Source organism: Oncorhynchus masou, chromosome 7, assembly GCF_036934945.1.
Source record: "Oncorhynchus masou masou isolate Uvic2021 chromosome 7, UVic_Omas_1.1, whole genome shotgun sequence".
Lineage (NCBI taxonomy): Eukaryota > Metazoa > Chordata > Actinopteri > Salmoniformes > Salmonidae > Oncorhynchus > Oncorhynchus masou.
Genome location: NC_088218.1, coordinates 6,051,800 through 6,072,419, shown reverse-complemented (window position 1 = coordinate 6,072,419; position 20,620 = coordinate 6,051,800). Strand labels below are relative to the sequence as shown.

General features: G+C 46.2%; 1 pseudogene; it reads left to right on the top strand.

Moving 5' to 3' along the window:
- Window positions 1–20,620, top strand: part of LOC135542930 (receptor tyrosine-protein kinase erbB-4-like) — a 279,082-nt pseudogene that overhangs the window by 107,644 nt on the left and 150,818 nt on the right.

Sequence of the window (20,620 nt, the reverse complement as noted above, 5' to 3'; positions counted from 1 at the left end):
AGATTGGATCCTTCCCTCTCCTTCTTCTGGATTCTCTCTCTTCTCCCTCTCTTCCCTCTCTCTCTCTCCTTCTCCCTGTCTTCTCTCTGCCCTCTCTCGCTCTCCTTCCCTCTCTCCCTCTCTTTTTTTTCTTTCCCTTGACAGAGCCTTTGTGATGCAGCACTGCTATTCAGGTCCCCACTGTGAGATGGAGGTGGTTTTCCATTTGAATGGAGATATAGTGTGTCTCTATGTACTCTAACAGACACAGATTGGATACTACAGACGGCCTTGTTGTGGATTGGTGTACTCTAACAGACACAGATTGGATACTACAGACGGCCTTGTTGTGGATTGGTGTACTCTAACAGACACAGATTGGATACCACAGATGGCCTTGTTGTGGATTGGTGTACTCTAACAGACACAGATTGGATACTACAGACGGCCTTGTTGTGGATTGGTGTACTCTAGCAGACACAGATTGGATACTACAGACGGCCAGGTTGTGGATTGGTGTACTCTAACAGACACAGATTGGATACTACAGACGGCCTTGTTGTGGATTGGTGTACTCTAACAGACACAGATTGGATACTACAGACGGCCTTGTTGTGGATTGGTGTACTCTAACAGACACCGATTGGATACTACAGACGGCCAGGTTGTGGATTGGTGTACTCTAACAGACACCGATTGGATACTACAGAAGGCCTTGTTGTGGATTGGTGTACTCTAACAGACACAGATTGGATACTACAGAAGGCCTTGTTGTGGATTGGTGTACTCTAACAGACACCGATTGGATACTACAGAAGGCCTTGTTGTGGATTGGTGTACTCTAACAGACACAGATTGGATACTACAGACGGCCTTGTTGTGGATTGGTGTACTCTACACATTTTGGAATAGAATTTGGGACAGGTGAACACAAGGTAAAGTTTTGAAGTAGGACTGCTAACAGATATCCACCTTTCTGGGTGAATTCAATGTGTTTATTACCAATAGGAGCAGCAGGTAGCCAAGCAGTTAAGACCGTTGGGCTAGTAATCGAAAGGTTGCTGGTTCAAATCCCCAAGCTGACTATGTGAAAAAGCTGTCGTTGTGCTATTTAGCAAGGCACTTTACCTTAATTGCTCCTGTGAGTCACTTTGGATCAGAGCGTCTGCTGAATGAAAAATGTGTAAATGTAATATTTAGGCTCATAGTATGGGGTTCTGTGTCTAAGTAGACATGGATGTCAATGCATTGGAGTCAGAACAGGAATTGTCCAAGTGAAGGATTATTTCAACACCTTTTGTGTTACAGTATGTTTCCCAAGGTCTGATAAACAGATGTCTCAGAAGTTAACCTCCACCAGAGAACACTATCTCTTTATTGTCTCAGAAGGTAACCTCCACCAGAGTACACTATCTCTTTATTGTCTCAGAAGTTAATTAACCTCCACCAGAGTACACTATCTCTTTATTGGCTCAGAAGTGAATTAACCTCCACCAGAGTACACTATCTCTTTATTGGCTCAGAAGTGAATTAACCTCCACCAGAGTACACTATCTCTTTATTGGCTCAGAAGTGAATTAACCTCCACCAGAGTACACTATCTCTTTATTGTCTCAGAAGTTAATTAACCTCCACCAGAGTACACTATCTCTTTATTGTCTCAGAAGTTAATTAACCTCCACCAGAGTACACTATCTCTTTATTGGCTCAGAAGTGAATTAACCTCCACCAGAGTACACTATCTCTTTATTGTCTCAGAAGTTAATTAACCTCCACCAGAGTACACTATCTCTTTATTGTCTCAGAAGGTAACCTCCACCAGAGTACACTATCTCTTTATTGTCTCAGAAGGTAACCTCCACCAGAGAACACTATCTCTTTATTGTCTCAGAAGTTAATTAACCTCCACCAGAGTACACTATCTCTTTATTGTCTCAGAAGGTAACCTCCACCAGAGGACACTATCTCTTTATTGTCTCAGAAGGTAACCTCCACCAGAGTACACTATCTCTTTATTGTCTCAGAAGGTAACCTCCACCAGAGAACACTATCTCTTTATTGTCTCAGAAGGTAACCTCCACCAGAGAACAATATCTCTTTATTGTCTCAGAAGGTAACCTCCACCAGAGAACAATATCTCTTTATTGTCTCGGAAGGTAACCTCCACCAGAGAACACTATCTCTTTATTGTCTCAGAAGGTAACCTCCACCAGAGTACACTATCTCTTTATTGTCTCAGAAGGTAACCTCCACCAGAGAACACTATCTCTTTATTGTCTCAGAATGTAACCTCCACCAGAGAACAATATCTCTTTATTGTCTCAGAAGGTAACCTCCACCAGAGAACACTATCTCTTTATTGTCTCAGAAGTTAACCTCCACCAGAGAACACTATCTCTTTATTGTCTCAGAAGTTAACCTCCACAGAGAACACTATCTCTTTATTGTCTCAGAAGGTAACCTCCACCAGAGAACAATATCTCTTTATTGAGCATCGTTCAACACCAAGGAAGTCAAACCCATTAAAAGAGAAATACTCCTCTCAAAACGCATCCCCCCAGAGCCAGAATAAGGGAGATAATTTTCCTTCTCGAGTCACACACATCACTTTGGTTCCATAAGGCCCAATGGGCCTCTCTTAAAGAGGTTGTGCTTTAAAAAATGAAGGCAATTTGTTTCCCACACACCCTTGCCGCCCCCAACACCCTCACCACCATACTGTTGATTGTCAGAAGTGTGTCACAGCCCAATGTGGAGGTCAAGGCACTGATGGAGATTTCACACCAGGGCACACATGCACACGCACAAACACACACGCACACACACACACGCACACACACAGAGGCATACAGTACACACATGTAGGTACAAACACATAAACAGACCTCCCCCACCACTCACTTCTTACTTAATTTATCCAATCTATACCCTGTCTGTATTTTTCTTAAACTCCCCATTTATATTTAGGAGATGGTTCAAGGTAGTTCCTCAGGGCTCTGAAGAACAGGGTTGATTAATAGACACTTAAAAGGGATGCTTTAAAGGTAAAGGTGTGGCTTAAGTCCTGAGTTATGGCTACAACATGCTTCAGCTCTGTGGGGATGATGAAACCGAGACAACGTGGTGTTTTGTCCTGACCTATGCCTACAACATGCTTCAGCTCTGTGGGGTTGATGAAACCGAGACAACGTGGCGTTTTGTCCTGACCTATGGCTACAACATGCTTCAGCTCTGTGGGGATGATGAAACCGAGACAACGTGGCGTTTTGTCCTGACCTATGGCTACAACATGCTTCAGCTCTGTGGGGTTGATGAAACCGAGACAACGTGGCGTTTTGTCCTGAGTTATGCCTACAACATGCTTCAGCTCTGTGGGGTTGATGAAACCGAGACAACGTGGCGTTTTGTCCTGAGTTATGCCTACAACATGCTTCAGCTCTGTGGGGTTGATGAAACCGAGACAACGTGGCGTTTTGTCCTGAGTTATGCCTACAACATGCTTCAGCTCTGTGGGGTTGATGAAACCGAGACAACGTGGCGTTTTGTCCTGACCTATGGCTACAACATGCTTCAGCTCTGTGGGGATGATGAAACCTAGACAACATGGCGTTTTGTCCTGAGTTATGCCTACAACATGCTTCAGCTCTGTGGGGATGATGAAACCGAGACAACGTGGCGTTTTGTCCTGACCTATGGCTACAACATGCTTCAGCTCTGTGGGGTTGATGAAACCGAGACAACGTGGCGTTTTGTCCTGACCTATGCCTACAACATGCTTCAGCTCTGTGGGGTTGATGAAACCGAGACATAACATGGCGTTTTGTCCTGACCTATGGCTACAACATGCCTCAGCTCTGTGGGGTTGATGAAACCGAGACATAACATGGCGTTTTGCGGGTGGCTGGCTACACACAGATGTGAGACAGGGTGGGGTATTTATTTTTTCTTGAATTGCATTTGTGGGAGGATGGGGGGGGGGGGGTTCTGAGTGTGTGTGTACGTTTGTGTGTGTGTGCGTGCGTGCGCATGTGTGTTCCAACTTGTACAGCGTGTGTCCGTGTGTTCCAACTTGTACAGCGTGTGTCCGTGTGTTCCAACTTGTACAGCGTGTGTCCGTGTGTCCGTGTGTCCGTGTGTTGGTGAGGGTTCAGGAAGACAGTGATCAGCCAGCCATGGAAATGAATGATCTTTTCCTCCCTGTGTTCTCCTGTACTCAGCAAGTGACCTCATCACACATAGTGACAAACTGCTTTCCAAGGGAAACATCAAGCGAGGGAAGGGGGGTTCTGATCCTGATAGAACGCTGATGATAGGTCTTTACCCAGTGATCAACAGTGTAGACATGTGACACACCTCTTGGGACTAGGGACCAATAATTGCTAGCTCATACACTCTAATGGCTAGTTAATTTATCACTGTTATACAGCGATATTTATCAGCCTAATAAAAACAAAACAGGCTAATAAATAGTTAATTTATCACTGTTATACAGCGATATTTATCAGCCTAATAAAAACAACACTGGGCACATACTAAATGGCACCCTATTCCCTATATATGTAGTGCACTACTTTATATCAAGGCCCTATTCCCTATATAGTGCGCTACTTTAGACCAGGGCCCTATTCCCTATATAGTGCACTACTTTATATCAAGGCCCTATTCCCTATATAGTGCACTACTTTAGACCAAGGCCATATTCCCTATATAGTGCACTACTTTAGACCAGGGCCCTATTCCCTATATAGTGCACTACTTTAGACAAGGGCCCTATTCCCTATATAGTGCACTACTTTAGACCCAGGCCCTATTCCCTATATAGTGCACTACTTTAGACCAGGGCCCTATTCCCTATATAGTGCACTACTTTAGACCAGGGCCCTATTCCCTATATAGTGCACTACTTTAGACCAGGGCCCTATTCCCTATATAGTGCACTACTTTAGACCAGAGCCCTAGTCCCTATATAGTGCACTACATTAGGCCAGGGCCCTATTCCTATATAGTGCGCTACTTTAGACCAGGGCCCTATTCCCTATATAGTGCGCTACTTTAGACCAGGGCACTATTCCCTATATAGTGCACTACTTTAGACCAGAGCCCTAGTCCCTATATAGTTCACTACTTTAGGCCAGGGCCCTATTCCCTATATAGTGCACTACTTTAGACCAGGGCCCTATTCCCTATATAGTGCACCTCTTTAGACCAGGGCCCTATTCCCTATATAGTGCACTACTTTAGACCAGGGCCCTATTCCCTATATAGTGCACTACTTTAGACCAGGGCACTATTCCCTATATAGTGCACTACTTTAGACCAGAGCCCTAGTCCCTATATAGTTCACTACTTTAGGCCAGGGCCCTATTCCCTATATAGTGCACTACTTTAGACCAGGGCCCTATTCCCTGTATAGTGCACTACTTTAGACCAGGGCCCTATTCCCTATATAGTGCAATACTTTAGACCAGGGCCCTATTCCCTTATAGTGCACTACTTTAGACCAGGGCCCTATTCCCTATATAGTGCACTACTTTAGACCAGGGCCCTATTCCCTATATAGTGCGCTACTTTAGACCAGGGCCCTATTCCCTATATAGTGCACTACTTTAGACCAGGGCCCTATTCCCTATATAGTGTACTACTTTAGGCCAGGGCCCTATTCCCTATATAGTGCGCTACTTTAGACCAGGGCCCTATTCCCTATATAGTGCTCAACCAAGTTCCCATCGGAGACAAGCAGCAATCTGGGACGAGTCAGCGATGATGATGATGATGATACCTCAAGTAACTATATATCAAGTAACTGATATATATATACAGAGAGAGACTGAGAGAGACTGAGAGAGTGAGAGAGACTGAGAGAGTGAGAGAGACTTAGAGAGTGAGAGAGACTGAGAGAGTGAGAGAGTGAGAGAGACTGAGATAGCGAGAGAGATTGAGATAGTGAGAGAGACTGAGAGAGTGAGAGACTGAGATAGTGAGAGAGACTGCGATAGTGAGAGAGAGTGAGAGAGACTGAGAGACTGAGATAGTGAGAGTGTGAGAGAGAGTGAGAGAGACTGAGAGAGTGAGAGAGACCGAGATAGTGAGAGAGACTGAGAGAGTGAGAGAGATTGAGATAGTGAAAGAGACTGAGATAGTGTGAGAGAGACTGAGAGAGTGAGAGAGACTGAGAGAGTGAGAGAGACTTAGAGAGTGAGAGAGACTTAGAGAGTGAGAGAGACTTAGAGAGTGAGAGAGACTGAGAGAGTGAGAGAGACTGAGATAGTGAGAGAGACAGAGAGTGAGAAAGACTTAGAGAGGCAGAGAGAGTGAGAGAAAGAGTGTGAGATAGTGTGTGTGAGAGAGAGAGAGAGAGAGAGAGAGAGAGAGAGAGAGAGAGAGAGAGAGAGAGAGAGAGAGAGAGAGAGAGTGAGTGTGTGAGTGAGTGAGTGAGTGAGTGAGTGAGTGAGTGAGTGAGTGAGTGAGTGAGTGAGAGATAGTATTGTTTATTTCACTTTTGTTTATTATCTATTTCACTTGCTTGCCATTAAAGCCCTTATATTGAAATATAATTGAATTGGGGGAGAGAGAGACCACGTGAGACACTGAGAGACTGAGCGAGAGACAGAGAATATATTACATGGTGTTTTGGAGAAAGAGAGAGATAGACAGAGAGACACAGAAGATATTACATGGTGTATTGGAGAGAGAGAGAGAGAGACAGAGAGACACAGAAGATATTACATGGTGTATTGGAGAGAGAGAGAGAGAGAGAGACAGAGAGACACAGAAGATATTACATGGTGTATTGGAGAGAGAGAGAGAGAGAGAGACAGAGAGACACAGAAGATATTACATGGTGTATTGGAGAGAGAGAGAGAGAGAGAGACAGAGAGACACAGAAGATATTACATGGTGTATTGGAGAGAGAGAGAGAAGATATTACATTGTGTATTGGAGAGAGAGAGACAGAGAGAGAGAAGATATTACATGGTGTATTGGAGAGAGAGAGAATATATTACATGGTATATTGGAGAGAGAGAGAGAGAAGATATTACATGGTGTATTGGAGAGAGAGAGAGAGAGAGACAGACACAGAAGATATTACATGGTGTATTGGAGAGAGAGAGAGAAGATATTACATGGTGTATTGGAGAGAGAGAGAGAGACAGAGAGACACAGAAGATATTACATGGTGTATTGGAGAGAGAGAGAGAATATATTACATGGTGTATTGGAGAGAGAGAGAGAAGATATTACATGGTGTATTGGAGAGAGACACAGAAGATATTACATGGTGTATTGGAGAGAGAGAGAGAGAAGATATTACATGGTGTATTGGAGAGAGAGAGAGAGACAGAGAGACACAGAAGATATTACATGGTGTATTGGAGAGAGAGAGAGAATATATTACATGGTGTATTGGAGAGAGAGAGAGAAGATATTACATGGTGTATTGGAGAGAGAGAGAGAAGATATTACATGGTGTATTGGAGAGAGAGAGAAGATATTACATGGTGTATTGGAGAGAGAGAGAAGATATTACATGGTGTATTGGAGAGAGAGAGAAGAAGATATTACATGGTGTATTGGAGAGAGAGAGAGAAGATATTACATGGTGTATTGGAGAGAGAGAGAGAAGATATTACATGGTGTATTGGAGAGAGACACAGAAGATATTACATGGTGTATTGGAGAGAGAGAGAGAGAAGATATTACATGGTGTATTGGAGAGAGAGAGAGAAGAGAGACACAGAAGATATTACATGGTGTATTGGAGAGAGAGAGAGAATATATTACATGGTGTATTGGAGAGAGAGAGAGAAGATATTACATGGTGTATTGGAGAGAGACACAGAAGAGATTACATGGTGTATTGGAGAGAGAGAGAGAAGATATTACATGGTGTATTGGAGAGAGAGAGAAGATATTACATGGTGTATTGGAGAGAGAGAGAAGAAGATATTACATGGTGTATTGGAGAGAGAGAGAGAGAAGATATTACATGGTGTATTGGAGAGAGAGAGAAAAGATACTACATGGTGTATTGGAGAGAGCGAGAGAAGATATTACATGGTGTATTGGAGAGAGAGAGAGAAGATATTACATGGTGTATTGGAGAGAGAGAGAGAAGATATTACATGGTGTATTGGAGAGAGAGAGAGAAGATATTACATGGTGTATTGGAGAGAGAGAGAAGAAGATATTACATGGTGTATTGGAGAGAGAGAGAGAAGATATTACATGGTGTATTGGAGAGAGAGAGAGAAGATATTACATGGTGTATTGGAGAGAGAGAGAGAAGATATTACATGGTGTATTGGAGAGAGAGAGAGAAGATATTACATGGTGTATTGGAGAGAGAGAGAGAAGATATTACATGGTGTATTGGAGAGAGAGAGAGAAGATATTACATGGTGTATTGGAGAGAGAGAGAGAGATATTACATGGTGTATTGGAGAGAGAGAGAGAAGATATTACATGGTGTATTGGAGAGAGAGAGAGAAGATATTACATGGTCTATTGGATCAGGCATAATAGTAAGACCAAAGAGGAGTGGAGAGACTAGGAAAGGTCAGTGTATATCTTATTTACATTATTATTGGGAGGCTGACCACATTGTTTAATTAAACCTAGATTACAAGCACAGTTAAACAACAAGATTTCAAGGTTTGGTTTCAATTTCAATTCCCGTTTCTTGACTTCTTCACTAAATATCAACCAAATGTAGTTGTTGATTGGATGTTGATGTCCAATCAACAACTGCCTTTGTCTGGTGTATGTGCAGGCACTGCTATGAGAACCCTTTGAACATTAGACATCAAAGATAGCCACTGATGTGCAAAATCAGGGACAAAAAGCCCTAAAATAACATGCATCATTTAGCATTGTGATGAGTATCTTTGATTCAAAGCGAACAAGGGACACAACAACCCACCACCGCACCGACTGTTAACCCTTGTGTTGTGTTCGGGTCTATGGGTGCCATTTTCAATGTTTACTAAAAGAATAATGATACAATGAATCATCTTTTCAACCTGAGACTCATTGGCCTTGGCTCATTTTCTGTGAAGAACATGTAAAAGAATGCATTTTCATTGAGTGCACACTGTGCATCCCCCTGCACATTTATATTACATTGTGGTGTTCTGGTCCACTGGACCCGAGGGTAATGAAAGTGTGGAAAAGTGTGTGTGTAGGTGAAAACAAGTCAAAATGAAACCAAAAGGTTTGTTGTGTGCTTTCACTATGTCGTCCTCCTCCCTGGGCCGGATGCTTCAACATAGCACCAATAACCTGTCTGTCTCCCTGCCTGTCAGCCTGTCTCCTGCTTTTCTCGCACTCTTTTCCCTTTGTAGTGTTTGAAACTACACAATGTCTTGCGGGAGGCTGCAGAGTGTTAGTACAATACATTTTTTTGATAGATTGTTAAACAAAACTGTATTTTCCCACACTCTACCCCAGGCATTTTATTTATTTCACCTTATTTAACCAGGTAAGCTAGTTGGGAACAAGTTCTCATTTACAACTGCGACCTGGCCAAGATAAAGCAGTGCGACACAAACAACAACACAGAGTTACACATGGAATAAACAAGCGTACAGTCAATAACACAATAGAAAAAAAGAAAGTCTATATACAGTGTGTGCAAATGTTGTGAGGAGGTAGGCAATTAATAGGCCACAGCAGCGAAGTAATTACAATTTAGCAGATTAACACTGGAGTGATAGATGAGCAGATGATGATGTGTAAGTAGTGATACTGGTGTGCAAAAGAGCAGAAAAGTAAATAAAACAATATGGGGATGAGGTAGGTAGATTGGGTGGGCTATTTTATTGTCTTTATTTATTTTTTCTTTAAGGGGTGGATCAGCTTAATATTGCAGAAAGAATGTTGCTTCCAATGTAATTGTCTGCATCATTTCTAATCCTGATTCCAATCTTGAGTGGGCTATTTACAGATGTACTATGTACAGCTGCAGCGATCAGTTAGCTGCTCAGATAGCTGATGTTTAATGTTAGTGAGGGAAATATAAGTCTCCAGCTTCAGAGATTTTTGCAATTCGTTCCAGTCACTGACAGCAGAGAACTGGAAGGAAAGGTGGCCAAAAGCAGCTTTGGGGATAACCAGTGAGATATACCTGCTGGAGCGTGTGCTACGGGTGGGTGTTGTTATCATGACCAGTTAGATATACCTGCTGGAGCGTGTGCTACGGGTGGGTGTTGTTATCGTGACCAGTGAGATATACCCGCTGGAGCGCGTGCTACAGGTGGGTGTTGTTATCATGACCAGTGAGATATACCTGCTGGAGCGTGTGCTACAGGTGGGTGTTGTTATCATGACCAGTGAGATATACCTGCTGGAGCGCGTGCTACATGTGGGTGTTGTTATCATGACCAGTGAGATATACCTGCTGGAGCGCGTGCTACAGGTGGGTGTTGTTATCGTGACCAGTGAGATATACCTGCTGGAGCGTGTGCTACGGGTGGGTGTTGTTATCGTGACCAGTGAGATATACCCGCTGGAGCGCGTGCTACAGGTAGGTGTTGTTATCATGACCAGTGAGATATACCCGCTGGAGCGCGTGCTCCAGGTGGGTGTTGTTATCATGACCAGTGAGATATACCTGCTGGAGCGCGTGCTACAGGTGGGTGTTGTTATCATGACCAGTGAGATATACCTGCTGGAGCGCGTGCTACAGGTGGGTGTTGTTATCATGACCAGTGAGATATACCTGCTGGAGCGCGTGCTACAGGTGGGTGTTGTTATCATGACCAGTGAGATATACCTGCTGGAGCGCGTGCTACGGGTGGGTGTTGTTATCATGACCAGTGAGATATACCTGCTGGAGCGCGTGCTACAGGTGGGTGTTGTTAACATGACCAGTGAGATATACCTGCTGGAGCGCGTGCTACAGGTTGGTGTTGTTATCATGACCAGTGAGATATACCTGCTGGAGCGCGTGCTACAGGTGGGTGTTGTTATCATGACCAGTGAGATATACCTGCTGGAGCGCGTGCTACAGGTGGGTGTTGTCATCATGACCAGTGAGATATACCTGCTGGAGCGCGTGCTACAGGTTGGTGTTGTTATCATGACCAGTGAGATATACCTGCTGGAGCGCGTGCTACAGGTGGGTGTTGTTATCATGACCAGTGAGATATACCTGCTGGAGGTGGGTGGTGTTATCATGCGTGCTATGGGTGGGTGGTGTTATCATGACCAGTGAGATATACCTGCTGGAGCGCTGCGTGCTACAGGTGGGTGGTGTTATCATGACCAGTGAGATATACCTGCTGGAGCGCGTGCTACTGGTGGGTGTTGTTATCATGACCAGTGAGATATACCTGCTGGAGCGCGTGCTACAGGTGGGTGTTGTTATCATGACCAGTGAGATATACCTGCTGGAGCGCGTGCTATGGGTGGGTGGTGTTATCATGACCAGTGAGATATACCTGCTGGAGCGCGTGCTACGGGTGGGTGGTGTTATCATGACCAGTGAGATATACCTGCTGGAGCGCGTGCTACAGGTTGGTGTTGTTATCATGACCAGTGAGATATACCTGCTGGAGCGCGTGCTACAGGTGGGTGGTGTTATCCTGACCAGTGAGATATACCTGCTGGAGCGCATGCTACGGGTGGGTGGTGTTATCATGACCAGTGAGATATACCTGCTGGAGCGCGTGCTACAGGTTGGTGTTGTTATCATGACCAGTGAGATATACCTGCTGGAGCGCGTGCTACGGGTGGGTGTTGTTATCATGACCAGTGAGATATACCTGCTGGAGCGCGTGTAACAGGTGTGTGTTGTTATCATGACCAGTGAGATATACCTGCTGGAGCAGGCCGTCATTGAAAATAAGAATTTGTTCTTAACTGACTTGCCTGGTTAAATAAAGGTAAAATAAATAAAAATAAATAAAAAGTTAGCACAGTGTCCATAGAAGGGCCAGGTGTATACAGAATGGTGTCGTCTGGATAGAGGTGGATCAGGGAATCACACGCAACATGTCGCCATCATTGATATATATAGAGAAAAGAGTCTGCCCAAGATTGAACCTTGTGGTACCCCCATAGAGACTGCCAGAGGTCCGGACAACAGGCCCTCCGATTTGACATACTGAACTCTGTCTGCGAAGTAGTTGGAGAAGGTACGGTGGGATTCGAAATGGTCAGTGATCTATTTATTAACTTGGCTTTTGAAGACTTTAGAAAGGCAGGGCAGGATGGATATAGGTCTAATACAGTTTGGGTCTAGAGTGTTACCCTCTTTGAAGCGGGGAAAGCGGCAGCTTTGCAATCCTTAGGGATCTCGGACAATACGAAAGAGAGGTTGACCAGACTGGTAATAAGGGTTGCGACAATGGCGGCGGATAGTTTTAGAAAGAGAGGGTCCAGATTGTCTAGCCCAGCTGATTTGTACGGATCCAGGTTTTGCAACTCTTTCTAAACATCTGCTAACTGGATTTGGGTGAAGGAGAAGCTGGGGAGGCTCGGGCAAGTAGCTGCAGGGGAGGGGGGAGCTTTTGGTCGGGGTTGGGGTAGCCAGGAGGAAACCATGACCAGCCATAGAGAAATGCTTATTGAAAGTGTCGATTATCATGGATTTATCGGTGGTGACCGTGTTACCTAGCCTCAGTGCAGTGGGCAGCTGGGAGGAGGTGCTCTTGTTCTCCATGGACTTTGCAGTGTCCCAAAACTTTTTGGAGTTAGAGCTACAGGATGCAAATTTCTGTTTGAATAAGCTAGCCTTTGCTTTCCTGACTGCCTGCGTGTATTGGTTCCTGACTTCCCTGAACAGTTGCATATCGCGGGGACTATTCGATACTATTGCAGTCCGCCACAGAATGGTTTTGTGCTGGTCAATGGCAGTCAGGTCTGGCATGAAACCAAGGGCTATATCTGTTCTTAGTTCTACATTTTTGAAAAGGGCATTGCTATTTCAAGATGGTATGGAAATTACTTTTAAAGAACGACCAGGCATTCTCGACTGACGGGATGAGGTCAATATCCTTCCAGGATACCCGGGCCAGGTTGATTAGATAGGCCTACTCGCAGAAGTGTTTTAGGGAGCGTTTGACAGTGATGAGGGGTGGTCGTTTGACCGCGGACCCATAGCGGATGCAGGCAATGAGGCAGTGATTGCTGAGATCTTGATTGAAAATAGCAGAGGTGTATTTGGAGGGCAAGTTGGTCAGGATAATATCTTTGAGGGTGCCCATGTTTACGGATTTAGGGTCTTGTGCAAATTGGGGGAGGGACACAACAAATAAATAACTTTACACGTGTGGCTCCTTACCACAATCAATCAGCATGCCAAAAATAATTCATACTCAGAGGGACTTTGAAATAATTTTTGCAGAGAGCGATTCTAGTGTGGAAGGAACATCTTCCAATTTGAAGCATTTTCTGAATATGAGGACCATGCCTCTGTCAATATTGAGTCTGACAGTGAGTTGGAAGAAGAGGATGAGATGGACCCTCAGCCAGCCCCAGGACCAGTCCGTCAGCAACCAGCTCATCAGCAGCCTGCAGGAGGAGAAATGTCAAAAATGTCAAAAAATTGTGAAATTGAATGGTCTTCTGCCCTAAGGAATGAGCCATCCTGCAATGGCTGTCAATGTGATAAGGATGCAACCAGGGCCGATGTGGATGGAGGTTACTCATGTTCAGGACATAAAGTCTTCTATTGAACTGTTCATCCCAGACACAAACCAGAGAATCATTCTGAACTGCACTAACTTTGGAGGGAAGGAGTGCTTTTGGAGAGAGATGGAAGAAAATGGGCCAAACTCATATACATGCATAGGTTCTTATCCTTGCTGGTGTTTTCAGATCCTGGCAGAGAACTTTTCTTTGCAACAATGTCTCTGGGAAACTTCCACATTATTTCCAGGATTATCAGCTTCGATAACCGTGACACCAGACCAGCTCGGAGGCAGAGAGACAAGCTAGCTGCAGTCAGGTCAGTGTGGGAGAAGTGGGATAACCGTGACACCAGACCAGCTCGGAGGCAGAGAGACAAGCTAGCTGCAGTCAGGTCAGTGTGGGAGAAGTGGGATAACCGTGACACCAGACCAGCTCGGAGGCAGAGAGACAAGCTAGCTGCAGTCAGGTCAGTGTGGGAGAAGTGGGATAACCGTGACACCAGACCAGCTCGGAGGCAGAGAGACAAGCTAGCTGCAGTCAGGTCAGTGTGGGAGAAGTGGGATAACCGTGACACCAGACCAGCTCGGAGGCAGAGAGACAAGCTAGCTGCTATCAGGTCAGTGTGGGAGAAGTGGGATAACCGTGACACCAGACCAGCTCGGAGGCAGAGAGACAAGCTAGCTGCAGTCAGGTCAGTGTGGGAGAAGTGGGATAACCGTGACACCAGACCAGCTCGGAGGCAGAGAGACAAGCTAGCTGCAGTCAGGTCAGTGTGGGAGAAGTGGGATAACCGTGACACCAGACCAGCTCGGTGAGGCAGAGAGACAAGCTAGCTGCAGTCAGGTCAGTGTGGGAGAAGTGGGATAACCGTGACACCAGACCAGCTCGGAGGCAGAGAGACAAGCTAGCTGCAGTCAGGTCAGTGTGGGAGAAGTGGGTGGACCGTGACACCAGACCAGCTCGGAGGCAGAGAGACAAGCTAGCTGCAGTCAGGTCAGTGTGGGAGAAGTGGGATAACCGTGACACCAGACCAGCTCGGAGGCAGAGAGACAAGCTAGCTGCAGTCAGGTCAGTGTGGGAGAAGTGGGATAACCGTGACACCAGACCAGCTCGGAGGCAGAGAGACAAGCTAGCTGCAGTCAGGTCAGTGTGGGAGAAGTGGGATAACCGTGACACCAGACCAGCTCGGAGGCAGAGAGACAAGCTAGCTGCAGTCAGGTCAGTGTGGGAGAAGTGGGTGGACCGCTTTCCCCTGTTTAACACCCCTGGGCCCAATGTTGCTGTTGATGAGCAGCTTATATCATCTAGGTGCCGCTGCCCCTTCAGACAGCACATACTGTCTAAACCAGCAACATTTGGAATGAAGATCTGTGCTGCCTGTAATACTACTTCATCATATTATTGGAACTGGGAGTATATACAGGGAAGCCAGATGGAGGAGCCCCTGAGAACAACCAAGGGATGTGGGTTGTCCTGGACGTGACACAGGGACTCCGTGGCCCCAACATCACTTGCGATAACTTTTTTAATTCGCACAAGCTGGGACAGGAGCTCCTCAAGAGGAATCTGGCAATGGTAGGAACAGTAGGAAAAAAGAAGCCAGAGCTCCCACCTCAGCTGTTGAATACACAGAGCAGGCCTATATATTCCTCTAAGTTTGTGTTCATGGCCGACACATCCCTAGTGTCCTGAGTGCCAAAGAAAGGCCAAAATGTGGTACTGCTGAGTACGCTGCATAATGATGGGTGAATCTGTGGCCAGGAACATCAAAAAACAGAAATCAATGGATTACAATGCCACAAAAGGAGGGGTGGACAATTTCGACAAACTGGTGACTGGCTACAACTGCAAAAGGATTCAGGAGGAGGATTCTGGTGCCCCATCCACCCGACCCACAGAACCAACAACTCCAATACCAGAATTAAGTGTGAGTGTGTCACACCCTGACCATAGAGAGCTGTTTATTCTCTGTTGGTTGGGGTGTGATAGTGACTAGGGTGGGTCATCATGGTTAATGGTTTATGTTGGCCTGGTTTGGTACCCAATCAGAGACAGCTGTTTATCGTTGTCTCTGATTGGGGATCATATTTAGGCAGCCATTTCCTCATTGTGCTTTGTGGGATTTTGTCTACAGATAGTTGCCTGTGCACACCAGTAGCGTCACGGTTCCTTTGTTCGTTCGTTCGTTCATTTGTTCGCGTTTGTTTTGTTTTGTTTCGCGAGTTTCTATGAATTAAAATATGTGGAACTCTACGCACGCTGCGCCTTGGTCCAATCATTATGACGAGCGTGACAGAGTGATGTTGTTGCGTGTGTGTGAGTCTGACTCTCGTACCTTGGCCTGCTATAGCAATACATGTGAGTGAGATGTTAGTAAAATTCCTGAATATTTTCATCATTCTAGATTGCAGACGGTAGCAACAAGAATGTCATGGATCTCTCTGTGACTTCCATCGCTCACACCTGGCCCCTATTCCCACACCTGGCCCCTATTCCCACACTTGGCCCCTATTCCCACACCTGGCCCCTATTCCCACACCTGGCCCCTATTCCCACACCTGGCCCCTATTTCCACACCTGGCCCCTATTCCCACACCTGGCCCCTATTCCCACACCTGGCCCCTATTCCCACACCTGGCCCCTATTTCCACACCTGGCCCCTATTCCCACACCTGGCCCCTATTTCCACACCTGGCCCCTATTCCCAGACCTGGCCCCTATTCCCAGACCTGGCCCCTTTTCCCACACCTGGCCCCTATTCTCACACCTGGCCCCTATTCTCACACCTGGCCCCTATTCCCACACCTGGCCCCTATTCCCACACCTGGCCCCTATTTCCACACCTGGCCCCTATTCCCACACCTGGCCCCCATTCCCACTGATTGTATTTGTGTATATGTGCCCTTTGTTCACCATGGGGCTGTTGATTATTGGTACAATGTCCGTTGGTGCTGTGAGGACCTGTGCTGTGTGTTTTGGCTTTCGTGCCCTTGTGGATTGTGTAGATGATTACGGGTCTCGTACCGTGTGTTAATCATTGTGCTCGTGTGTAGTTATTCGAGGAACTCCTCGCTGTTTTGTTTGGGTTTCAAACCTGTGCTTTGTATCGTGTTTGTTTGGTCTTCGTCCCTTAGCCCTTACACGGCACGCCATAACTTGGGGTATAATAAAAACCCTATTAAGGATTCCTGTGCCTGTCCCCCGAATCATTGCTACCAACGTGACAGAATAATCAAACATTGAGGGAGACAGCGAGAATGGACCGTCCGACACCCCCGCAACTTCAGCAGCCACAACTGGCCCGTCCGACACCACTGCTACTGGCCCGTCCGGCCCCCCTGCAACTTCAGCAGCCACAACTGGCCCGTCCGACACCACTGCTACTGGCCCGTCCGGCCCCCCTGCAACTTCAGCAGCCACAACTGGCCCGTCCGACACCACTGCTACTGGCCCGTCCGGCCCCCTGCAACTTCAGCAGCCACAACTGGCCCGTCCGACACCACTGCTACTGGCCCGTCCGGCCCCCTGCAACTTCAGCAGCCACAACTGGCCCGTCCGACACCACTGCTACTGGCCCGTCCGGCCCCCTGCAACTTCAGCAGCCACAACTGGCCCGTCCGACACCACTGCTACTGGCCCGTCCGGCCCCTGCAACTTCAGCAGCCACAACTGGCCCGTCCGACACCACTGCTACTGGCCCGTCCGGCCCCCTGCAACTTCAGCAGCCACAACTGGCCCGTCCGACACCACTGCTACTGGCCCGGCCGGCCCCCCTGCAACTTCAGCAGCCACAACTGGCCCGTCTGGCCCCCCTGCAACTTCAGCAGTCACAACTGGCCCGTCCGACACCACTGCTACTGGCCCGTCCGGCCCCCCTGCAACTTCAGCAGCCACAACTGGCTGTGATGTGTGCGGACCCAAGAAGGTACATTTGCAACACAAATACAGTAAAACTCTGTCCCTCGTGTGTAGAGCGGCCTTAATTTGTGTTCAATGGGGCTCATATATCATTTCCATAAAACTGTCTGTAAAATTTGTCCTTCCAATTTGTTCAGTTCTTTTTTATTTTTTTTATTTAACCTTTATTTAACCTTTATTTAACTAGTTTAACTTCTGTTTACAAAAAAACACATTTTATCAACAACAATAACGAATAGGGCTTTCATTGATAAATGTGAACTAGCAGAGGTAAATATTAACCATGGATGCTGTCCATATTGTTTGTAATTGATATAAGTCTAAGTATGAAGTATTTTGTTTGATAAATTGTTATGGCTGTATTGTTTTAAAACCCCAATAATGTTGTGGATCCATCAGACCGGCGAACATTGGGTGAAAAACAAAATGACCACCAAACATGATTCCAACGTAAGTCACAGCCACACACAAAGAGTATAATCATCTAGAACCTCTTCATTTATTTGTGTTCTGGGATTTCAAAGGATAACAAGTGGTTGGAAGCAACCCCTCATTCAACGGCCAATGAATAATGTCCTTTGAAGCCCTGAATGCCCATGGCCTTACATCGTCCAATTAGGAGGGATCTGAGAGAAACGCCTGCTGCTGATTCGCTCCCTCAATCCCCTCTCTAATGGCCTGTCTCTCATAGATCCCTATGGATCCACATTAGTCATGTAGGACGCAGCAACTCAATGTCCTCAACAGACATGTACAGTAGTGTACTGTAAACATCCATCAAGAAGGTCAAATAATGTTCACTGCAAGCAGGTAGATAGTAAATGAATGGTCTGGGGTGTTTGAGGATCTCCATGCTTCCTCTCTCTCTCTCTCTCTCTCCCTCTCCTCCCCTCTCTCTCTCTCCCTCTCCCTCCCCTCCCCTCCCTCTCCCTCCCCTCCCCTCCCCTCTCTCTCCCTCCCCTCCCCTGCCCTCCCCTCCCCTCTCTCTCCCTCCCCTCCCCTCCCCTCTCTCTCTCTTTCACACTCTCTCTCTCTCTCTCCCTCTCCTCCCCTCCCCTCCTCTCTCCCTCTCCCTCCCCTCCCCTCCCCTCCCTCCCTCCCCTCCCCCCTCCTCCTCTCTCCCTCCCCTCTCCCTCCCCTCCCTCTCCTCCTCTCTCTCCCTCCCTCCCCTGCCCTCCCTCCCTCTCTCTCTCTCCCTCCCCTCCCCTCTCTCTCTTTCACACTCTCTCTCTCCCCTCCCCCTCCCCTCCCCCTCTCTCTTTCACACTCTCTCTCTCCCCCTCCCCTCCCTCTCCTCCCCTCCCCTCCCCTCCCTCCCCTCCCTCCCCTCTCTCTCTCTTTCACACTCTCACTCCCTCTCCCCTCCCCTCCCTCCCCCCCTCTCTCTCTTTTCACATACTCTCTCTCACCCCTCCCTCCCCTCTCTCTCTTTCACACTCTCTCTCCCTCTCCCCCCCTCTCTCCAAGGTGATGGGTTTTACAACTACCTCGTCAATCAGCGATGGTATGAGGCGGCGCTCACCCCCAATGAATAGCTGGCCATAGAGCAAACCATTTTAATGGATAGATCGTAACAGGAGGGCGTACGGCGAGTACTGCCCTGTCATTTCCCTAGGAGTTACCGTCCCTGCCCCATGGACAGAGAAATGGAGACTTTCAGAGTTCATCCCTCTCTCGCCCTCAGGCTCTTCAAACTGTTTCTCTACAGTCAAAGGATACTATTTTGGCATTGACTAATGGGCTGCTGTCATGGAGGTCCTGCACACGACTCACATCCTAACTTCTTCCTCCTCACAGCTATCTCTGTGGTTTCTGATATTGTGTCAGATAATACTGTAGATGATCTCAGAAGACATTCATAGAATCTTCAAAGACAGTCATAGAATCTAAGAAGACGTCCATAGAATCTAAGAAGACATCTATAGAATCTAAGAAGACATCTATAGAATCTAAGAAGACATCCATAGAATCTAAGAAGACATCCATAGAATCTAAGAAGACATCTATAGAATCTAAGAAGACATCTATAGAATCTAAGAAGACATCCATAGAATCTAAGAAGACGTCCATAGAATCTTAGAAGACATCTATAGAATCTAAGAAGACATCTATAGAATCTAAGAAGACATCTATAGAATCTAAGAAGACATCTATAGAATCTAAGAAGACATCTATAGAATCTAAGGAGACATCTATAGAATCTAAGAAGATATCTATAGAATCTAAGAAGACATCCATAGAATCTAAGAAGACATCCATAGAATCTAAGAAGACATCTATAGAATCTAAGAAGACATCTATAGAATCTAAGAAGACATCCAGAGTAAGCATATTTCTGGGAGGACAATGTGATGGGGAAGTTCTATGGAGGCACCAGCATCAACAATCCAGGGAGAATATAATCAACATACTTTTGCCACAATCCTGAATATCCTCCTGACTATTCTCTATTGAATCACATTCTCTTATTGAATAAGATACAAACACCCTGAATATTTAGGCTCCATGCGTACCATTGTAATTGGTACAGAATGTTCTCTTATAACAGTCTGATACATTTACATGTGAAACATCCCTTTGATAAAATCCTTCTTTGTGCGAGGCGATATTAGTAGATGAAATTGCAATGATAGACCATCCCCCGGCGAGGGAGACCGCAGGCATGTCAAATACTTTGAAGAAAATTGAGTTTATCTTTATCCACGGGAGAGTTCCTTGTTTAAATCAAGCCATTTCCTTCATAATGATTAGCTTCCCCCACTTCTCCACTATTCTGAATATCTGAATACGCCTCATCTTTATATTTTCCTATGCTGCTAATCTGTTCAGAGACGATAATATACTGGTGGAGCATGTTTCCTAATCCGGTTCAATCTGGATTATAAATTCTGATTCTTTTCATTAACTATGACAAGGGTGTTCCCAGAACCAGGGGTCATCATGAATGATACACACACACAGATGCACACACACAGATGCACACACACAGACGCACACACACAGACGCACACACACACACACACACACACACACACACACACACACACACACACACACACACACACACACACACACACACACACACACACAC